This window comes from Hordeum vulgare, chromosome 5H (genome assembly GCF_904849725.1).
Source record: "Hordeum vulgare subsp. vulgare chromosome 5H, MorexV3_pseudomolecules_assembly, whole genome shotgun sequence".
Lineage (NCBI taxonomy): Eukaryota > Viridiplantae > Streptophyta > Magnoliopsida > Poales > Poaceae > Hordeum > Hordeum vulgare.
In genome coordinates this window covers 303,939,422-303,958,692 of record NC_058522.1, presented here as the reverse complement: position 1 = coordinate 303,958,692, position 19,271 = coordinate 303,939,422, and positions in this window count along the sequence as shown.

Here is a 19,271-nt window from a genome sequence, read left to right as displayed (position 1 = left end):
CATACTCCTAGGGGAAGGGTTGGTAGGTGTTAACCATCGCGCGATCCCGACCACCACACAAAGGATGACAATCAATAAATCAATTATGCTCCGACTTCCTAACATAGCGGTTCACCATACGTGCATGCTACGGGAATCACTAACTTCAACAAAAGTATTTCTAGATTCACAACACCCTACTAACGTAACTCTAATATTACCAAATCCATATCTCAAAACTTAATTGTTAGGAATCAAACTTCTCTTACTAATCAACGCACTTGAAGATGGAAGTTTTTATTATATCCTCTTTGGATGCCTATCATATTTAGGACTACTATCATAGCACAAGCCAATTACCAAGTTACTGAGAGAGAGCACTCTCAAAAATATATAAGTGAAGATCGAGAGTTTTTATTTCTACAAAATATGGCACCACCGTCCTCTACAAAGATTTAAATGACGCACTAGCGCAAAATTATCTAGCTGAAAAGATATAAGTGAAGTTCAAAGAGTATTCTAGCAAAATCACGATGAGTGCATGTCCCTCTCAAAAAGGTGTACAGCAAGGATGATTGTAACAAAACAAAAAGAAAAGACTCCTATAATACACGACGCTCCAAGCAAAACACATGTCATGTGGTGAATAAAAATATAGCTCCAAGTAACATTACCGATGGATTGAAGACGAAAGAGGGGATGCCTTCCCGGGGCATCCCCGAGCTTAGGCTTTTTGGTGTCCTTGAATTTGGCTTGGGATGCCTTGGGCATCCCCAAGCTTAAGCTCTTTCCACTCTTTATCGCATTGTCCATGAGAACATCACCCAAAACTTGAAAACTTCACAACACAAAACTTAAACAGAAACTCGTGATATCATTAGCATAAGAAAACAAACCACCACTCTTTAGGTACTGTAGTAAACTTGATTTCTATTTCGATTGATGTTATATTTATTTATTCTCACTTCTCCATGGCTAGTACCCCCTGATACTATCCATAGTTTCATCAAAATAAGCAATCAACACAACAAAAACAGAATCTATCAAAAACAGACCAGTCTGTAGCAATCTGTATACTTCGTATACCTGTGTTATCTCAAAAATACTGAAACATATGACAATTAGGGCAATTCTCATATCAACCAGCAGCATAAAGAATCAACTCAAAATCTCTTTCTGGATAGTAATTAAAAATAATTTCGTGAGCGCAAAGTTTCTGTCTTTTTTAGCATGATCGAACAACCATCACCAAAACTAGTCATAAAGGTTCTACTTGGCACAAACACTAAAAGAAACATAAAAAACACAATCATAACAGAATTATGATGGTGTGGACACAACAAAATAGAAAACAAAAAGGAAATATAAATTCATTGGCTTGCCTTCCAACAAGCGCTATTGTTTAATGCCCTTAACTAGGCATTGATAATTCAGTGATGCTCACATAAAAGATAGCATTTGGACATGAAGAGAGCATCATGAAACATGTGACAAACATATCTAAGTCTAACATACTTCCTATGCATAGGCATTTTATAGGAAAAAAATTGTCAAGACAACCAAAAGCTACCATATGCAAGGAAGAAGAAAGAGACAATAGCGATCTCAACATAACGAGAGGTGATTTAGTGATATGAAAGTTTCTACCACAATATTTTCCTCTCTCATAATAATTACATGGGGGATCATATTCAAATTCAACAAAATAACTATCAAATAGGATATTATTTTCATGATCCACAGGCATGCAAAGTTGATGCTCTTTAAAAATACTGGGATTATCATCAACTAAAGTCATGACTTCTCCAAAACCACTTTCAATCTTATTGCAAACATTATTATAAATATCATATTCATCATGAGGCTTAAACAAATTTTCAAGATTGTAAGAAAAATCATCACCCCAATCATGATCATTGCAACAAGTAGTGAACATGGAAAAACTAGCATCCCCAAGCTTAGGGGTTTGCTTATTTTTAGCATGATTGTCATTAATAGAACTTATAGTCAAAGCATTGCACTCATGCTTTTCATTCAAGGAGCCCTCGTGAATCACTTCATAAATTTCTTCATCACAATTTTCAGAATCACGCATCTCAAGCAAAACTTCATAAAGATAATCTAGTGCACAAAACTCACTAACAATTGGTTCAACATAATTGGATCTCTTAAAGAGATTAGCAAGTGGGTGAGGATCCATATCAATAGGTTTTTAGCAAGCAAAGATGCAAGCATATTGAAGGCACATAGCACACAAGAAAAGGAAAGGCAAACGAAAAAGGCAAATATTTTTGTAAATTTTGTTTTTTTTTCAGAAGTGGGGGAGAGGAAAACGAGAGGCAAAAGGCAAATAAAGTAAATGCAAGAGATAAGTTTGCAATAGTTACTTGGATATGCTTCAATTTGAATACTCCCCGGCAACGGCGCCAGAAATTGGCACGTTGACGGGAGACTATTCTTGACTTGATCCTCCTCCCCGGCAACGGCGTCAGAAATTGGCACGTTGACGGGAGACTATTCTTGACTTGATCCTCCCCGGCAACGGCGCCAGAAATTCTTCTTGCTACCTCTTGAGCTTGTGTTGGTTTTTCCCTTGAAGAGGCAAGGGTGATGCAGCACAGTAGTGTTAAGTATTTCTCTCAGATTGAGAACCAAGGTATCGATCCAGTAGGAGTATCAAGATGAGGCACCAATGTACCTGCGCAAAAACAAACAAACTTGCACCCAACGCTATAAAGGGGTTGTCAATCCCTTCACAATTATTTGCAAGGTGAGAACTGAAGGTGGAAAGTGCAACAAAGTAAAAGTGAAGATATGAAAATATGATGTGAAGTAGACCCGGGGGCCATAGTGTTCACTAGAGGCTTCTCTCATGATAGCAAGTATTACGGTGGGTGAACGAATTACTGTCGAGCAATTGACAGAATCGCGCAAAGTCATGATGATATCTAAGGCAATGATCATACATATAGGCATCACGTCCGAGACAAGTAGACCGATACTGTGTGCATCAACTACTATTACTCCACACATCGACCGCTATCCAGCATGCATCTAGTGTATTGAGTTCATAACAAACAGAGTAACGCTTTAAGCAAGATGACATGATGTAGAGGGATAAATTAATGCAATATGATATAAACCCCATCTTTTTACCCTTGATGGCAACAACACGATGCGTGCCTCGCTACCCCTTCTGTCACTAGGTGAGCTCACCGCACGGTATGAACCCAAAACCAAACACTTCTCCCATTGCAAGAATTATAGATCAAGTTGGCCAAACGAAACCCACAACTCGAAGAGAATTACAAGGATACGGAATCATGCATATAAGAGATCAGAGGAGAATCAAATAATATTCATAGATAATCTGATCATAAATCCACAATTCATCATATCTCGACAAACACGCTGCAAAAGAAAGTTACATCGGATAGATCTCTATGAAAATCATGGAGAACTTTGTATTGAAAATCCAAGAGAGAGAATAATCCATCTAGCTACTAGCTATGGACCCGAAGGTCTGTGGTGAACTACTCACGCATCATCAGAGAAGCAATGGTGTTGATGAAGAAGCCCTCCGTGTCTGAATCCCCCCTCCGACAGGGCACCAGAACGGTCCCCAGATGGGATCTTGCGTAGACAGAAGCTTGCGGTGGCGGAAAAGTATTTTCGTGGCTCTCTCTGGTGGTTTTGGGTTTTTAGAGAATTTATAGGCGGAAGAGGTAGGGTAGAGGATCCACGGGGGGGCCACAATCCTGCTAGGCCCCCCCCCAGGCCGGGGCTAGGGGGCTTGTGACCTCCCCCGAGGTCCCCTCCCTTGGTTCTCAAGTCTCTTGCGTATCTTCTGTTATGGAAAAAATCATTCTGCAGGTTTTATTCCGTTTAATATTCTCCTCTGAAAAAGGTCAAAAACACAGAAAAAACAGAAACTGGCACTTGGCACATTGTTAATAGGTTAGTCCCAAAAAAGATATAAAATAGCATATTCATGCATACAAAACATCCAAAGTTGACAAGATAATAGCATGGAACCATAAAAAATATAGATACGTTGGAGACGTATCAGTGGAGCGCATGGATTTGGTAATGAGCAAGGATGGCACAGAAGAAATCAGAGAGTGGCCCCAAGCCAGTAAAGATGGTGTGGTCGAAGAAAGGGAAGGTTGTGGCCTCCTGATTGTAGGCCCAGTGCAAAGCCGACCAGATCTGCGTGTGCTTCCACTCGTTGTGGTCGCACGCCACCATGGGGTGCACCTTGTCCAACGCCTCCTCATTGAGGATGTTGGACCTCAGCAGGACTAGCTCCAACTTTGCTGCTTGTGGCTCCTTGTTCTTCTTGGTGACGAGAGCCATGGTTGCGAAGGAAGCTTCCGAGCATGAGGAAGAGAATGCATGGAGCAATGTACAAGGGAGCTGAATCATGCAGCAAAAGGCAATGATGTTGCACATGCCACACACGGGTCATTTATATGGTGGGCCGGTCGATTACCGAGGCATCATGGAGGAAGCAGGGGTGCCCCTGTCTTGTCGTGCTGCCACACATCCCTACCTGGGTTTGGTAGTCTATTTAGGCCCCGCGCCATTTCGTTCACAACACGTGGAGACGTGCGCATTGCGGGCCTGGGGGCAACTATTGGCCCAGTGGAAGCGATGGTACCACAAACCATCCGCCTATGCGTGAGGAAACAACACCCAACAAAGAACTCAAGAGGCGGCCCACCTATGAATGCTGCAATGTAAGACAACTCATGAGGGCCAAGCCTCACAAGGGCTCTCTCTGCGATGGGAGGCTCTACGGAAGATCATCCCCAGTGGCAGGAAACCTCGTGAGGCCACTCTTGTTAGGCGGCCTCCCACGAGTCCCTACGCATGTGAGATTCGCACCATGCTGGTCGTGTGGCTACGTGCTCACCACGTGGGTGACGCGCATGCACAAGACAATGATAGCAGAGGCCCTGCCAGCAAGCACGGTCGGGAATGATTTCCTCTTTGGTGATAAAAGAGTAGTGGTTGCTGCCTCCCCAAAAGCAGGTTCCAAGGCTTGCCTCTTACGTGCACATAGACCACTATGACATGACGTGCCAGGGTGGATGTCACTAGTGAGCCCACCAGTGCATCTCGAACGGTGTCTTTTCTAGGCGAAGACCGCTTTTGTCAGGATGGGACTGAGCATGTGTCCACCTTTGAATTGTCGTTGTGTGGCTACCCTTCCCGCCAATGTTTTCGAGGAAGAGGACCAAGTATGGTATATAAGGGAAAATGATTCTACCTCACAGGAGTCAACCAATTTCCACCCTTGTCTACCTTGTAACACCAGTGTATTATCCCAAGAGCAATCACAAACAAGTAGGAGTAGGGTTTTACACCGCTCGGTAGCCCGTACCTGGGTAGGTTCCCGTGTCGCTATAGTGCCCTGTGTGTGTGTCCCAGTTGAGCACCACTTTCCGGTAGCCTTTCCAAGGTTATTGTCCGGTTGGGAGGTAGCGATCAAGCCCCAAGTGTTCGAATGAGGGTTTTGGAGGGTTTCCCTTAGCACAAAACAAACCAAGACAATGTCTGAGCTTACCGATCGTCTGAGGGATCTAGGCATCATATACAAGCATGGAATATATCGCCCTACTTGGGGGGGAGCTTGTGGGCATGGCCTATGATAAAAAAAGGTTCTAAAGTGAGGACACAGAGTACCTTCTGAAAGTTAGCCCTAAAGACAATAAGAAGCATCACACCATGATCATTACAATGAGTAGTGGACATGACAAAATTTCCATACCCAAGCTTGTAGTTTTGCATATTATTAAAACAATTGACATTAATAGAATTTATTATAACATAAATGCAATCATGCTTTTCACTCAAAGAGATATCATGAATCACCTTATAAATTTCTTCTTTTAACACTTCATCACAATATTCCAATTCGTGATTTTCAAGAGAAACTTCACAAAAGCAATCAAGAGACCTTGAGTTACTAGAAATTGTTTCAACATAATTAGATCTTTTGAAAATATTAGCAAGTGGATAAGGATCCATATGTCTTTAATTTTCTTGTTTATTTTCCTGTTTTCGAGTGTTGTTATGAAGGAAATAGAAGCAATCAAGAAAGAAAAGGCAAACGAAAAGAAGGCAAATAAAAGGGGCAATTTTTTGTGAAGTGGGGGAGAGGAAAACGAGAGGAAAACTGCAAATAATGTAATTGCAAGGAGATGAGATTTGTGTGAATGAACCTAACAAATCTTGAGTTGATCTTCCCCGACAACGGCGCTAGAAATCTTGCTAACTGTCGCTGATGCATTGGTTTCCCTCCAAGATTAAAGGGTGATGTAGCACAATGAAGGGTAGTATTTCCCTCACTTAAGAAACCAAGGTATCAATCTAAAAGGAAGATCCATGAGACTATGTAAGCAGCACCTGCACACAAATAGAAAATCCTCGAACCCAAAGCGTGGAGGGGCTGTCAATCCCTTGTCGATAAAGTAAGGATAGATTGATAGATGCAAATAAGAGTGATAGAAAATAGAATGCAACAAGGTATTTTTGTTTTTTTTATAATATAGATCTGAAAATAAAAGAGCAAATAAAGTTGAAACTCAAATAGCAAAGTAGAGATTGCAAATAGATGGTGTGAAGTAGACCCGGGGTCATAGGTTTCACTAGTGCCTTCTCGAGAAATAGCAAACGGTGGGTAGAAAAATCACTTTTGGGCAAATGATAGAAGAGCAAATAATTAAGATGATATTCAAGATAATGATCATGTATATAGGCATCATGTCGAAGATAAGTAGACCAACTTCTTCTTGCATCTACTTCTATTACTCCACACATCGACCTCTATCCATCATGCATCTAGTGTATTGAGTTCATGGAGAAACGGAGTAATGCCTTAAGAACGATGACATGATGCAGACAATATCTATTCATGTGGGAATAGACCCCATCGTTTTATCCTTGATAGCAATGATACATGCATGTCATGTCGCTTTCTGTCACTGAGATTGAGCACCGCAAGATCGAACCCATCACAAAGCACCTCTGCCCATTGCAAGAGAAAATATCAAGTTGGCTAGAAAGAAATCAAATATCAGAGAAGAAATACGAGGCTATAATAATCAAGCATGAATATGTTTTCATTGATGTGATCATAAACTCACAATTCATCGGATCCCAACAAACACACCGCAAAAAAAGATTTACATCACATGGATCTATAAGAGACCATTGTATTGAGAAACAAAACGAGAGAAAAAGCGATCTAGCTACTGCCTATGGACCTGTAGTTATGATATGAACTACTCATGCATCATCGGAGGAGCACCAATGAGGATGGTGAACCCCTCCGTGATCATGTTCCTCTTCGGAACAAGATTTAGATTTGATTTCTTGGGTATAGAACTTGTGGCCGCTGAAACGATTTTTGGTCGACTCCTCTAGGGTTATCTGAATATTGGGGTATTTATAGAGCTCAGCGGCGGTGGAGGAGGTGCCCGATAGCCCCACTAGACACCACGCCATGCCATGGGCCTTTAGCGTCTAGTGCGCCACCGGGCCTAGTCTGCTGCTCATTCTTAGCTCCCAAGTTTCCTTCTGGTCCAAAAAAATCTCCGTAAAGTTTCGTGGAAATTGGACTTCATCTAATATGGATTTTCCGTGAAGGAAAAAATAGCATAAAACAGCAACTAGCACTAGGCACTATGTCAATAGGTTAGTCCAAAAAATGATATAAAGTTGCTACAAAATGATTATAAAACATCCAAGAATGACAATATAACAACATGGAACAATAAAAGATTATATATACGTTGGATTGGTATTAACATACCCAAGCATAATTCCTGCTCATCCTTGAGTAGGTAAATGATAAAAACAGAATTTTTAATGTGGAATGCTGCCTCACATGTTCATCATATTCTTTTTCTTTTCAGCATGGTCATATGGGCTTGTAGATGATGCAAATCAATATTCTATAATTTGACATGAAAATTTCAATACTCAAGCATATCAACAAGAAACGAGGTCTCTCAAAATATCAATGCTAAATAATGTTATCCCTAGCCCATCGTGCTCCGTCATTGATGCATTCATGCGACACACTCAAATATTAACTACATCCAATGCTCAAGTATGATATGGTGTTCCTTAGTTGGTGCTTTATAAGAGAAGATGGAGACCCAAATTCAAAATAAAAACTGCATAAAATAAATACATAGGCCCTTCACAGAGGGAAGCATGGATTTGTAGAGGTGCCAGATCTCAAAGTGAAAAACTTAGAGATAATATTTTTAGGTGGTATGCTTTTCCTGTCAACGAGAACGACTAAGATTCAAGTACCTCCATGCTAAACAAATTATAGGCGGTTCCCAAACTGGAAATAAAGGTTATTCCTTTTTCCACCATTCTTTCATATTCCACGGCTAGCCATATCCACGGGTACCGTCCATACCAACACATCCCAAGGAATTTATTATTTAACAACATAAAATATATTTTTATTTGTGGGACCGGGCATCCCTATTACCGCCATACTCTCGTGCAACCATAAGTGAATAAACACTCATCTTGAGAATAACATATTTAACATGGAATATACTGGCCACCCCTCGCCGCTTCATGAGCGATACGGGCACACAAAATAGAAATTTATTTTGAACATGAGAGTTGGCACTTGCAAATTTACTTGGAACGACATTTAAATACCGCATATTGGTAGGTATGGTGGAATCATTTAGCACAACTTTGGGTATAGGATTTGGATGCACAAGCAATATTCCCGCTTAGAATAAGTGAAGGCTAGCAAATAGATTGAGAAGCGCCCAACCAAGGAACAAAATCATCGTAAGTGAATATTAAACATAACTAACACCAGATAATGCATCACAAGTAGGATATAATTTCATATCATAATTATTCACTTGATGTGCATGCATAGGGAATCACAAACCTTAACACCAATATTCTTACTAGAGCAAAATTACTCATCAACATAACTCACATATTACTATCTTCATATCGCAAAACTATTGCAAAGAATCAAGCTTCATATACAATGATCTTCATGAAAGTTTTTTTGTATCTTTCCTGGACATTCATCACTTTGGAACTAATTTTCATTTAAAGAAAATTTCCATTGCAAATAACAAGCTCACGAACAAATATAAGTGAAGAACGAGAGCACAAGTTTCTTTTTTTCAACTCTGAAAATTATATAAGTGAAGCAAGAGAGGATTTATTCAAAATTTCAGCAACTCAAAATAATCTAATTGAAGCATGAGACCAAATTTCTTCAAAATAATAGTACCACCATGCTCAAAAAGATATAAGTGAAGTACTTGAGCAATTCAATGGCTCAAAATATTTAAGTGAAGCATAAAGAGCGATTCTAACAAATCATGCCATAATTTAGCTCTCTCAAATGGGTGTGTCCAACAAGGTTTATTATGAAAAACTAACCATAAAATAAAGAAAAGACACAAATGATAGAAGACGCTCCAAGCAAAACTCATGATATGTGACGAATAAAAATATAGCTCCAAGTAAAATTAATGATGGTTTTAGAAGAACGAGGGGATGCCTTCTGGGGCATCCCCAAGCTTAGTTGCTTGATAATCCTTAGATATTAACTTGGGTGCCATGGGTAATCCCCAAGCTTAGGCTTTTATCACTCCTTATTCCTTCATCCATCATGATCTGTCTCAAAACTTGAAAACTTCAATCACACAAAACTCAACAAAAATTTTGTGAGATCCGTTAGTATAAGAAAACCAAACTTTACTATAGGTATTGTCGAAAACCTAGTACAATTTTGTTTTCATATTATACCTACAGTATTCTAACTTTACCATGGCTTATGCCCCCCGATATAAACCATAGAATCATTAAAATAAGCACATGACGCAAAGAAAACAAAATCTGTTAAAACTGAATAGTCTATAAAATTCGAAATTTACTTATACTTATCTAAGTGGAAAAATTCTGCAAAAATTGGAATACCTAGGGAATTTGTATATAAATCGTGTGTACAAACATTTAGACACTTTTGATGTTTCTGTGGTTTTTAGGATGTTTTCTACTGGACGCAAAAAAATATGTTTTTCAACATGATTAAAGCAACTAACACCCCACGTGATCCCAAAGGCTTTACTTGGCACAAACATTAAATAAGATACAAAAAACACAATTATAACAGTAGCATAATAGTACAAGCACTCAAGAACAGAAAGAAAAAGTGAAAAATAAATTTTATTCATTAGGTTTCCTCCCAACAAGCTCTTTCTTTATAGCCTTTAAGCTTGGCTTGAGATTTTATTGATGCTCACATGGAAGATAGTAGTTGAAACACAAAGAGAGCATCATGTAGCGTAAGACAAACACATTTAAGTATAAAATGCTACCTATGCTTAGGCATTTTATAAGAAAACAAATTATCAAGAAAATAAATATCTAACATATGCATGGAAGAAGAAAGAAACAATATCAATCTCAACATGAAGAGAAGTAATTTAGTAAGATGAATATTTCTATAGCCATATTTCCCCCTATCATAATAATTACATGTAGTATCATATTCAAATTGAGCAATATATCTATCACATAAAATATTCTCTTGATGATCCACATCCATAAAAGTCTTACAATCTTCCAAGATAGTGGGATTAACATTAAATAAAGTCTGGAACTGTTCAAACTCACTTTTATCAAAAATAGTAGGATCATTATTACCGAGAGTTGACACTCTTCCAAACCCACTTTCCATACTATTGCAAACACTATTATCAATATCATATTCATCATGAGGATTAAATAAATTTTCAAGACAATAAGAAACATCACCCCAATCATGATCATTACAATGAGTAGTGGACATGACAAAATTGCAACCCTCAAGTTTGCAGTTTTGCATATTATTAGCACAGTTGATATTAAAATAATTTATAATAACATAATTGAAATCATGCTTTTCATTCCAAGAGATATCATGAATCAGTTCATAAATATCTTCTTTTAACACTCCATCACAATATTCAGATTCACGATTTTCAAACCAAACTTCACAAAAGAAATCAAGAGCACTTGAGTCACCAGAAATTGGTTCAACATAATTAGATCTTTTGAGAAGATTAGCAAGTGGATGAGGATCCATATGTCTTCACTTTTCCTGTTTATTTCTGCTTTCGAGTGTTGTCATGAAGGAAATAGAAGCAAGAAAGCAAGAAAAAGGCAAACGGAAGGAAGGCAAATAAAAGGGGCAAATTTTTGTGAAGTGTGGGAGAGGAAAATGAGATGCAAATGGTAAATAATGTAATTGCAAGGAGATGAGATTTGTGTGCAGGAATGTGATAGATCTTGACTTGATCTTCCCCGGCAACGGCGCGAGAAATCTTGCTAACTCTCGCTGATGCATTGCTTTACCTCCAAGCTTGAAGGGTGATGTAGCACAATGATGACAAGTATTTCCCTCACTTAATAAACCAAGGTATCAATCTGGTAGGAAGATCCACAAGACTATGTAAGTAGCACCTGCACACAAATAGCAAATCCTCGCAACCCAAAGCGTGGATGGGTTGTCAATCCCTCGTGGCTAAAGTAAGGATAGATTGATAGATGCAAATAATAGTGATAGAAAATAGAACGCAACAAGGTATTTTAGGTTTTCTGATAATATAGATGAGAAAACAAAAAAGCAAATAAAGTAGAAATGCAAATAGCAGAGTAGAGATTGCAAATAGATGATGTGAAGTAGACCCGGGGGTCATAGGTTTCACTAGTGCCTTCTCTTGAGAAATAGCAAACGGTGGGTAGACAAATTACTATTGGGAAATTGATAGAAGAGCAAATAATTATGACGACATTCAACACAATGATCATGTAGATAGGCATCACGTCCAAGATAAGTAGACTGACTTCTACATGCATCTACTTCTATTACTCCACACATCAACCGCTATCCAGCACGCATCTAGTGTATTGAGTTCATGGAGAAACGGAGTAATGCCTTAAGAACAATGAAATGAGGTAGACAAGATATATTCATTTAGGAATAGACCTCATTGTTTTATCCTTGATAGAAATGATACATGCGTGTCATGTCTCTTTGTGTCACTGAGATTGAGCACCGCAAGATCGAACCAATCACAAAGCACCACTTTCCATTGCAAGATAAGAGATCAAGTTGGCGAGGCAAAAACCAAGTATCAGAGAAGAAACACGAGGATATAATAATCAAGCATGAATATGTTTTCATAGATCTGACCATAAACTCACAATTCATCGGATCCCAGCAAACACACCTTCTCGGCGTCAAAACTGGTAGATCTCGGGTAGGGGGTCCCAAACTATGGACTTAGATCGATGGGTTGTAGGAAAGAGGGGGAGCCATTATTTACCCAGGTTCGGGCCCATTGAGGAGGTAATAACCTACGTCCTGCTTGATTATATTGATGTGGATGATGATTAAAGAGTCTACCTCAAGATAGTGTATACTAAACCCGAGGTGAATCAACATGTCTACACGGACGAGGACCCCCGGTTTATATAGTCATCAGGGGGGCTTGGGTTACATACAACCAACCTAGTCTACTTTACTTGGTTTTCATGCCGGTCTTCGGTGTTTTCCTCCTTGAGTACGAAATGACCGCAGAGCCTGGCCTCCCATAGGCACGGCCCATGAGGCCGACCTCTACATAGTAAGACGACTTCCTAAGGACCCCTTAATCCCGGACTCCGTGAGTAGCCCCTGAACTAGCCTTCAACGCCGATGTGTAGGGTCTTCTGATAATCTCACCGAGAGTGTTCGGTTTGCAATGCGAGTTCATTTGTTTCCTCCGAGCAAAAAATGATGATTTTGACCTCGACAAATTCATGATTACCGAAGCGTCGCGGGGCCCACAGCTTTTAACTTTGCACAATGATTAATAACAATTCTCGATTCTCGCGTGCCTTCATTTAGAAAACAAATTGTCAATCCCTCATGGAACCGTTCTCTATAGAAACAGATCAAAATTTGTCTTGAGGCTCCATCGTCTCTCAGCTTCGCCAAGAAACCCAAGAGATCTTAACACCCCAGAGTCATGGCAGGTTCCTCTTCATGCCCATCGGTCCCCTTCCCGGGGACCTTGCGAGTTGCTCTGTTTCTCTCCTCTGCCTACATGAGCTTGAAACGCAGGGATATCTTCCCCAATCGGATCTCGCACCTACTCGCGCCGGTCTGACCTCCATTGATGGGAAAGCGTTCGCGGAAAACTTCCCTTCCCCAGAAAGGGGAGAATGGGTTTGCTTCATTTCATTCCTCCTGCGAGGGGTGGGATTCCCCATTCACCCTTTTCTAAGGGAGTTATTGGAGTTTTACGGGCTGCAGCTCCACAATCTTACCCCCGGTTCCATCCTCCATATCTCAGGCGTCGTGGCCTTATGCGAGATTTTCTTGGGTTGTGAGCCCCACTTTGACCTATGGAGAAAGTACTTCTGCATCGTTCCCCGAACCAGAGGAACGACAATGCGGGAAGTGGATGGAGCCAAAGTATGGCGCATAGCTGCCACAACATACCCGATTGGGATGCCGAAGAAGGAGCTCGGCGAGTGGCCCTCGTAGTGGTTTTGTATTGAGGATGTTCCCCTATTCGAGCCAGTTCAGAGAGGCCTTCCCGAATATGCCATGGATCCTTTAAAGAAGCGATTTAAATGGAGACCGAAGAATCTTTCCCAAGAGGATAGTTCCAAAGTGAAGCGCCTATCCGCGAAGGTGAGGACGCTTACTCGTTGTGGGCTAACATCATCGATGTGATGCTTGTGGTGATTACCAGGTGCGTCCAGTCGCTCCAACAGCGCACACATCCTTTGTGATGTTACAGCGGGACGAGCAATTCCACCCGATCCATAAGGCAAGGACCAGACGGCTAGAAGGCCTTAGCGGCCATTTTGGTCATTTTCTTCAAGGAGGAAAAGAAAAATTTACCTGCCTCATCCCTAAGGACGGCTATTCGGCATACAACCCCGTCGAATGGGTAACTGTATTTATGTTCAAAGTTTTGGGTGATCATGCCCTTTATTGTTTGATTTCAATTCCTACCCCCTTCCTGCAGCCCTCGAAGAGCAAGATCGAGACGGTAAACTGTCCCATGCCTCAGCCCGAGGACTTTGCCCATGAAGATGATCCTTGGTTTCATGAAGACACACAGCTTTCGATCATCTTTCAGGACGGGGTGTTTGATCAAGAGGGTTTTGATGAGAAGAAGGTGGCCCTTATAGTCGACAACCCTAGGTCCCTTCCTTTTTCAAGGAGTAAGAGAAAAATGATTGCCTGACAAGGGTCCACGCCTAGGGGTCGTCAAAGCGCACGCGAGACAACTCCTTGTACTAAACCGGTCGGGGTTCTGTCAAGCGAGGACATGATTCCCCAACAAGAGGTGGCGGGAGAAACCTCATCCGGTGCCCCTTCTGCAAAAAGGTACACAGATCGATTTATATCCCTTACGATAATAATTGTCCTTCTATACTTTTATAACCCTTGACCGACCAATGTAGGAGAGGTGCGCAACCCTGTTCGCCCGAGACAGTGCCGAGGTATTGGGTAGTCAACCAAACCCAAGAGCGCCGGCTGACACCAGTGTCTCGAACACGGGCCCGCTCAGATAGGGTTTGGACAGACTATCAGTAACTAACTCTGAATATGGGAGTGCAATAAATCATCGACAACAGAAGGAGACACTGTGTCATCTTGTATTTTCCGAACAAGAGTTTAATGCTCTCAACTGGGCCAATGTGTACCTCATAGCCGCGCGAGTCGGCCTTAAAGAAGTGGTCAGACAAGTGTCTACCCATCTGCAGGTAGGTTATCGACATTATTATACCTGAACAAAAGTTCGGACCCAGTAGCGTGTGACGCCCTCGATTTGATCGTACACTAATCATACACACAAATGTGTATGAACAATCTGAAGGACTCATGGGAAGATATCACAACACAACTCTAGACACAAATAAAAACATACAAGCTTCATATTACAAGCCAGGGTCCTCGAGGGCTAGAATATCTAAGCTCGAGGAACACACAAGTCAACGGAAGCAACAAATATCTAAGTACGGACAAAAAACAAGGAAATGCCTTAGAGAAGGCTAGCACAAAAGATTCATCGATCGAATGAGGCGAGGCCTCCTACCTGGGAACCTCCTAAACTACTCCTGGTCCTCAGCGGCCTCCACATAGCAGTCGGCACCATCGGGGTAGTATACGTCATCGACGGGATACACCATCGCCTGGGCTCCATCATCTGGTCACATCAATCATATAAAAGGAAAAAGGGGGAGAAAAGCAACGGTGAGTACTCATGCAAAGTACTCGCAAGACTGACATCAGAACTATACTAAGTATGCGTCAGTATCAAAGGAAAGGGGTTATGTGTGGACTCACTGCAGCAATGCGAGAATAGAGAGAGGGGACTAGTCCTACCAAAGACTAGCATCTTCACGGGTCTTGCAATAATACACGAGAGTAGAGCAAGTAACACAATTATATAGTCATATTGTTGAAGCAATATTAATTAAGGTCACACCCAGAGATTCTTCCTCGACTCCCTACGAGAAAGCAATTGCGGAGCAAACATTCCAGTTAAGTAACAGTTGAAGTTGATCGAGGCACAACTCCAAGTCGTCCTATAACCGTGGACACGACTATTCTAATAGTTAAGTTTCATCACTGCAGGGGTGCACCACAGTACCCAACACGCTTGATAAAATCTGGCCGGACACACTTTTCTGAGTCATGCCGGCCTTAGAACATCAACACGTCGCAACCCCACCTAGACTCAAGAGAGAGGACAGCCCGTCGGTGTAAATCCTAAACACGCAGGGTTCATGGGCCCATCACCATTTGCGCTCCTGCATGATGCGTGGGTGGACGATGTCAGTCCTGGCACCTCTTATACAAGAACGGTGCTTATCCGGACCACACGGGTGTGCGCCGCTCCATTGCAGATGTCTGAAGAGCTTCGGCTGATACCATGACGTCGAGTACCCATAACTTCTCCCACGTGAAGATTAGTGCGAAAAGGTCTCCCGACCAACTCAGATGAAATACCCAAATCCCATTAGCATTTTAATTAACACTGCAGCGACAATCAGCAATCCACGATATGTGGTCATATCGCCCCGTTTGGAGGATGTGTGGCTAGGGCCCAGAATGCCCGGCCACGCCTCGTCACATTCACGCGGGAATCCACCCGCAACACAACTCACCATTTTCCCAGTAGCAAGGTCAAGTAATTGTGTGGCTGTAACATCAAAGGGATCCAAGGTATCACCCTCGATGGATTTCTAACGATTTAACCATCAAGGTGGCTTGGGAGGAACCACCCTCGATGGACAAGTTTGATGGGTTGTACGAAAGAGTCTTTATCGGAGGTGGTGAAAGAGGAATCACACTCCGGGAACCACAGTCGGTCAACTACACTACATCGCTAACATCAGAGTATGTATTGAGGTGCCACCCTCGGTACTCGATAGTAGCTCTGTAGCGTCGTAAAACTAAGGGAGTGTGTGTGATGTGACAGGTCTTGGCTCATCGATCAATAGATCGAGACTTGGTGATAAAGCGGGGCAACTGGACTAAGGGGTTAAAGGGGATCACTGCTCCACCTATACTAAACAGCTTAAAGTGTGGTAGAGTAAAGTAGTAGTTCATCAAAAACAGGCTATGCATCAGAATAGTAGCTATCTACAACAATAGAAAAATCTAATACAAGCATGAGGGAGAAAGAATAGGCGATATAGGAATGACCAAGGAGGGTTGCTTGCCTTGTTGCTTTGCGACAAAGGGCTGGTCGTCACGAGGGCAGTCGTACCCGGTAGCAGCATCAATCTCAGAGTCTACCGGTAAGAAGAGGGGGGAGATATAATAAATATACAAAGCACATATGCAACTCGATGCATGCCATGGCAATATGCAGAGCTAGGCATGAGGTAACGCAGTATTATTTGTTATAGACGGGTCGGAAAAATATCTGACGATATATCCTGGGTCTCTAGCTACTACCGGACAGGCGAAAATGATGGACAAGTTCCATGTTCGTTATGATAGGAATGCATGACACGCGAACGGACAACGTATCCATGTTCGTCTTGTTTTTGTGATTAACTTTCATATACAAAACATTTCCATCCGTATTATAGATTATTTTATATTAAATTTTAAAGTTTTTTGATAATTAGAAATTAAATATATTTATTTTAATTAAACAAATATATATGACATCAGGATGGTGGCATGCTCACATTAGTAGTCAACAATCTTAGTTGAGTGGTCAAAATTGACTAGTGGGTCCGAGTTGTCATAGTCACATTTTGAATTAAGTTTCATTAACATTAATCATATTAATTTAGTGGGGGACCCACCTCTCATTGACTCCTTAAACTAATAACATATTTAATTAAAATAGTTTAAGTTTAGTTAACCTAATTAATTATTCTAACTAATTATGCAGGTTAAGGAGGACTAATTTAAGTTAACTAACTTATTAATTAATTAATTCTTTTAGTATTTTTATTTTTACTTTTTTACACGGGCACGGGGCCCTCTGGTCAGTGAGTGGGGAGCGTTAGTGGGATTAGCCTCACAGATCCTAAACTGCAAGGCTGGGTTCAGCCGAGCCATGGCCAACCGAACCATGGCTAGCGCGACAACGGTCGATGGCGATGGCCAATGCAAGTGGGCGTGCAAGGAGGGGGCCGCGACGGGCGCGGGACAGGCGCACGAGCAAGGCGAGGCGATGGCCGGAGGCTTTCCGTGCGCGAGAGAGGTGGCGCACGGGACGAAGCCTCGGTGGAAGCATGCGAGAGTGGGTGGTGACGCGCGCGCGGTGTCCGTACGGCGCGAGGCCAACAAGGAGGGACAGGGGCACACGACACTAGGGCTTCGTGATGGTGGCGGAGCACGCCGGAGGGTCGCCACCGATGGGGGACGGGGACGCGGCGCGGGAGCACCTGAAGTGGCACGGGTGAGGCAGCAAGCGGACGGGGGCGATGCAGGAGCTAAAGTAGACACCCGCGGGGAGGGGGTCGTCGAAGGGGCGTGGGCACACAACGGCGATGAGGAGAGGGGTGGCAGCCTCACCTGCGATGCAAGGGTTCGCCGGCGAGGCATGAGGAGGACGCGTGGGGTGGGCGATAAGGAGGAAGGCGGCGTCGGTGGGGCGGCGCCACCCGGCGCCAGAGAGGGCCGTCGGAGGCCTGCGGGGCGCTCGAACTCGGGCCGGGGCGGGGGGAGCCGTCGCCATGTCTCACGACAAGTGGGAGCGGGAGGGAAGAAAAGAGCTAGGGTTTTGGGGTATTGGCCTTTTATAGGTCGGGTGGTGAGGAGGAGAGATGGGCGGGGGGAGAGGGGAGTGGCTGGGTCGGCCTGGCCGGCTGGTGGCCAGCTGGGCCAAGGCCCAGTGACGGAGGGGTTCCCTTTCAATTTTTTTTATTTTCTCTTTTTATTAGTTCTATTTTTATTTATTTTACTTATAAACTATCTTTACAATAAACAAGAGTACATGCCCAATATTGCAAAGCAATATTGGGCATAGCCACAATCATTTTGAATGCCTTTTGAAAACAATAGGACAATTATTATAATCCAAAAAGGCTTTTAATAATTGTTCGGCATCTCTTAAAATAGTTTTGAGGCACTTCATGATATGATAAAATGTTGGTTCTATTTTTATAAAATCTTAGGGAATATTTACAACCTAAGCATGATCTTTATTTTGAAGTTTCCAAAACTTTTAAATCCACGTTTGATACGAGTTTGAGTTGCAAGGGAATTTGAATTAGGGGTTTGATTCCAATAGTGATCATAACTGGATTAGAAAAATGGATTTGCTTAACCTTACAGGTATTGTAGCTTAATTACAAGGATTACTCTAGCACTTAACCCAGGGTGTCACAATTCTTCCCCACTAAAGGAAATTCTCGTCCCGAGAATTGAGCGGTAGAATTAAGGGGAAACTTTTGGTTATGAAATTCTAATGATTCTTCCCGTCTTGGTTGCTCTTCCCGAAGAAATCGATCCCTATCGTAGATGTCTTCCTTACCCTTATTCGGGTCAACCTGGTGGAGTCGTCATCCTTCCTTCGGGATCTTCATCGTCCTAAGAATGCGATGATGAGGAAAATGTTGGAAGAATGTACCTACACAAAGTTGGGCATCTGACTGTGAACTCATGGAAGAGGACATGAATTATTCCTCAAACTGTAAGTAACAAAATTCCTTGAGAGTAACATGCGAAGGTACAAAAGTTTCAAACGGGTAGGCAATCATTGGAT